Below are 5,457 nucleotides of genomic sequence, written 5' to 3' on the forward strand. Positions count from 1 at the left end.
AATAGAGATGTTGCTGTAAAAGAGTAAGGAGGATCAATTTCTACTCTGATCTGGATTAAAATTCTGCATATTTTTGTCATAGCATTTAAACAATATATGATTATTTACTTGTCTATCTTGGAGAGTTTATTTTTATATCTGTATTCCCAACACTTAGTTCATTACGTGCTATGCAATAGTTGCTGAAAAAGTACTACAAAGCATTTAGACTACAAAAGAATACAAAACAACTGTATCATCATCATCATCATTATTATCACCACTGCAATTATTACTATTTTGTGACTTGCCTAAGGTCTCTTTCATGTGTTTAATTTGAAAGTGACCACAACCCAAAGCTAATCAGTTTATCCAAAAGGAAGAGTTATTATTATACACTGAGACATCTCCCTGACCCAAGGCATTCAGAGATACCAATACAGGTAAGCCTTAGGAAAAATTGGGACCAAACACTCAGTTATATTAAGGATGTTTTTAACTTTATCTTATTTTTGCTCTTTTATGCCTGATTATATTTCTTTATTTTCTTCAAATTGTCCTCTTTCATCTCTTGTATCCATATGTCTTCTTTAGCCTACCAGACTTCCATCAATAGCAAAGCCATCATAGGGCCCAGATAGGGGTTTGGCTTCTTTATATGGCCCCACTAATCAGAATTCTAAGAAAGACACTGATTTGCCCAGTTTGAATCAGGTATCTGGTCATAATAAACTTTCTCTGTTAAGGATCGTGGACATGTTTAGATATGGGATGCTATCACCATAAACATTCATATAACTAAAGTTTGGAGACTAATCAATTTGATAAGTGGTCAGTTCAGACAACATGAATTGCTGAATACCATTCTCTAATTGATCAATTTTCCAGTTGATTAATTTGTCAAATTCACTAACTATATTAGTTATCAACAATGTTTCTAATACATTTAATGTATTGGTTAACAGCTTTAACAAGAATATATACTTTTGGTCGCTTCTGGCATGGAATTTTATTTATATATGTGTGTGTGTGTGTGTGTGTGTGTGTATCTACATATATAGACAGAGATAGATACATACATGCACATCTATCTCTCTCTATAAATATATACTTTCTAGTAACAATTTTAAATTTAAATGTAACCTAATTAATGTTACAGTCAGTTGCAGAAAATAACACATTACAGCCGACATAATAAATAAATTTGGAAAGTAAAAAATAACATCAAAAAGCCTCTAAAAGAAATCAAAAGTAGCTGAAAAACCACATCATTTATGAAATGCTGAAAGTTTGATTTCTAACAAGAAGCAATTGGAAACATTGACCTGTTAGCTGTTAGGAGAAAGATTCAATACCAAAGGGTAAAAGTGTATAGATGGGGAAGCAAGAGATGGATGCCCTGAAGGAAAAACTATAATGGACTCTATGAATAGAAATAACCTAGGAAGTGACAGGAGCAACTGCATCACATAAAAAATTGAGGCAACTAATTTCTTGATATAACAAATGAAATTTAAAATGCTGAAATTGCCAAATGAATCCTAAAGCTTTAAAGACTAAAGAAAACCAAAATAAACTTTTGTTTTTTGTGTTTTTTTTAATTATATGAACATGAAAAATTCCTTGGTTACAGAACATACAATTTACATTTTCAAAGAAATATATACATATATTTAGAATTTTAATATTAATTATTTGAATTACAATGTTTGTAAAATTATATTTTATGAGTAACAAATAAGTTGCATATTCTTGTTAAGATCTTAAAATATTCCTACTGAAGCTCTTAAATTATTCTAAATAGTTAAAATTGTAATTACCAAATTTGTTAAATTGATCATTTAGCAAAGTATTCAACAGTAAGATTGGTTTTTGGCAGAGTTACTATGTGGCAAACTGAATTTCAGTAATTTGGTTTGGTAAATTTATTTTCAGTAAATTGGCTTGATTTCATGGATGGATGGGGGATAATTTTTGTTCACATGGTTATATTTTACACAAAGGTCCCAAATCATGCCAGTGGTAGAATACAAACAAATGACATCCCAGATAGTCTTATTTCTAGTTTAGCAGATATCCTTTCTCTTTTTGTGGCAGGAAAACAATTCAAGTGCCAGTGAGCTAAATATGTCACGCTCCTAGATGAGACTGTTAAAGAAGTTAAAATAAATTATTTAAATCAAGCCTTTGGGGCACTTTTCTCTGCCCTGCAGTCAATCCAAGTTTTAGCTCCATGCCCGTTATGATTCAAGCACTAACTCTGCCAAAAGCCTTGCTTGCCATCACGTAGACATAACCATGGCCCTTTTGAAAGTTCCTTTAGTTCTATAGCTCGCCTAAGAAATTGGCAGAGTAGAGAAGGAGCCAAACGCTGCTAGTGCTGGAGCTTTTGTCACTACTGCTGTCAGTTAGGCTGTGCCTGGTTCTTCAGAGTCCACTTAGTTCCCTCAGACCCATTGTCATTTCTAGACCCTTGGATCTTGCTGGGAAAATGTCTGATGAATTTTTGTTGGCAGATGTGCTACCCGAACACTCCTCTGCCAAAACCTCTGCTGTGAGGAATATAAAACCTGGCCAATCTCCTCAAGGCTGGCCAGGTTCCAAAGCTTGGAATAACCCAAATGCTCCACCTACTGTGCCATCTGGACTTCCACCAAGAGCAATGCCCTCCACTGTGCCTTTTGGACCAGCACCAACAAAAATATATCTCTGTGTGTCCTCCACTGGACCACCTCTAGGACACCCCAGCACCTTTTACTCCTTCTGGGTCAACATGCCTTCCACCTAGCACTCTTTATCCAGTACCAACTGTGCCAGGCCATATCCTACAACAAATATGCCCTTTCCAGAGCTACTGAGACCATATGGTGCATCCACAGATCCATCTATAGCTGGTTCTTTAGGGTTTGGGGGGATCTATGTCTTCTGGACTTTAAGCACCAGGAATGGGAAGGCAGTATCCTACCCCTAATATTTCATATCCATCTTCAGGACCATATCCTGCTTTTCCACCACCCCAAGCACCAAGGCCAGTACTCCTGTTCCATGAGGTACTATTTCAAAAGGTATCATGGGGACCATGATACCATATCTTGCCCCTGCAGGTGGGTATCCCACACCAGGCTTCTATCCTACCCCCAGTAATCCTTTTCAAGTGCCTTCAGGACCTTCTGGTGCTTTGCCAATACTTGGTGGCCCCCATTCTTATCATTAAGTTAACAACCAATGGGCTGGGCATGGTGGCTCATGCCTGTAATCCTAGCACTCTGGGAGGCCTAGGCAGGAAGATCACTTAATGTCAGGAATTTGAGGTTGCTATGGGTTAGACTGATGCCACAGTACTCCAGCCTGGGCAACAGGGTTAGATTCTTGTCTCATAAACAAAAACAAAAACAAAAAACAAAAGAATGAAGAGATGATGCTTTAGCTTTTGAAGCACATATATATGCACATAATGCATATATAAAAACTGATAGCTTCACTATTCTTAGAGGACATTCACAAAAGGACAGTTCTTGCCTGTCTCAGAGAAGACATCTACCTATTGTACTTGGATTGTACATCAGATAGATGCAATAAGATAATGTAGAAGTAAATCATTTAGATATGATTTTTATTTGGTTTTCATGGAAAGTTAAAATGATTAAGTACATTAATTAGCTCATTGATATAATTTGTTTAGATTATATAACTGTACACTTAAAAATGTAAGATAGTGTGGATTGTTAGAATTTGTAACATCATTAGCAAATTATTTCTAGTATTCTCCTATAATCACTCCCTTGCCAAAAAATAAATAAACTTTGAAAACTATAACATTATAATCTAGATAAATGATGCTTCTCGACATTTCAAGCTCCTGTATTTATAGGATAAATACACCTGGTCCTCTTGAGCTTATATTTTGGGTATACATTTAAAACTATTACTAAATTCTTGTCAGATATTTACTTCATTAGCCAGACAGCATTCATTTTTATCCTTGAGTTTTTAGTAAAAATTCTTCCTGATTTGTTTTATTTTTAGCCATATGAGTCATACAACACTAAAATCTGCCATCTATGGAGACTAACTTTTTTTTTTTAATCCAGACCAATGTGTATGTGAATTCTTAGAGAACTGATGAGCATTTTGTATTGCTTTACAATGGATTATAAAATGTGCATATTGCTTTGGGAAGAGCTCAAGAAAGAAAATAATTTTCTCCTTTGTTTTGAACCTCAGTCTATATAACCCTAGGAATTGCTTCTTTGCAACAAGTAATTTTCATTCCTACAAAACCTGAGGCAATTCTGCCCAGACCATTCCCTACAGTATCCCTCTCCCTCAGTTATTTAGAAAGAGCACACCCCTTGATTTCTCCCTGCTACTGACAACTGACACACTCTAAGGGGTCTATCATAAAAACATATAGCAGCTATGTTTAGAGAACCTTAAGTCATACAGACATGACTGCTCTCTTGGTACAAGTGTGAATCAAAATGTGTATCTTTCGGAGTCTGGTTAAGCTCTGTCATTGTCTCCTGCATAGTTTCCTGGATCTGTGTGTGAAATAGTTAAGGCTAACAGTTCAGATCTATAGTTGTTGACAGGTAAATAAGTGGAATTGAATGCCATATTTGAAAATAATTATCTTCTAGCTATAGCAAATAAAACTGTAGATCTCTGCAACTGAGTTAAAAAAAAAATCGACAGAGCAAAGCATCTGCTTAGGTTTGGCCTTAAGGTCAGTCCTTAATAAAATGTAAAAATAACATATAGTCAGTGAAGTGTATTCTGATACTGTAGCCCAAAATCCATATTCAGTCCTAAGAGGTGACCTCAAGAAGAAAGAATGTTTTGTGTGTGTGAATGTGTATGTGTGTGTGAATATATGCACACGTGCATGTGGGCATGTGTTATGAGTGTGTGAGTGATTACATGTACTTTTAGGTTGCAGATGATGATATTTGGGCATCCAAAATAAAAATAAGAGAGTCAGAAGGCTCCTGAAATTTGAGAAAATGGCATTATTTTTAAATGGGGCCACCGTTCACTAATTCAGCTGATTTAGAAATTAATTTATTAAACTAAATTAGTATCTAAAGACACTCTCAAAGACATCACAATTGCAGTGGTGAGCAAAATAGACGGAAATCTTGTCTTCACAAGCTTGCATTAGAGTAGGAGAAAAGAAAAATGGAAAACACACTAACTAAAATGTATAGCATGTCAAGTAGTGTTAAGAGCCAAGAAAAGAATGATGCAGGCCAGTCAATAGGCAGTGTCTAGTTGTGTGTGTGTGTGTGTGTGTGTGTGTGTGTGTAAGTGTGTGTGTCTGTGTGTGGTTTACATGTTTGTGTCTGTGCAATTTGAGGTATGTGATCAATGTGGGCCTTACTCAGAGAGTGTGACCTGAAAGATTTAAGGATTTGAAATGCAGAGATCACTTCAGGGAAAAGGAAGAGTAAGTACAAATGCCCTCAAACAGGAGCTCTT

At 35.8% G+C, this 5,457-nt stretch overlaps 1 pseudogene; it reads left to right on the plus strand.

The window, feature by feature from the left end:
- Nucleotides 1–2,470: 2,470 nt before the first annotated feature.
- Nucleotides 2,471–3,193, plus strand: LOC105860925 (MAPK-interacting and spindle-stabilizing protein-like pseudogene; annotated as a pseudogene).
- Nucleotides 3,194–5,457: the final 2,264 nt, after the last annotated feature.

This window comes from Microcebus murinus, chromosome 18 (genome assembly GCF_040939455.1).
Source record: "Microcebus murinus isolate Inina chromosome 18, M.murinus_Inina_mat1.0, whole genome shotgun sequence".
NCBI lineage: Eukaryota > Metazoa > Chordata > Mammalia > Primates > Cheirogaleidae > Microcebus > Microcebus murinus.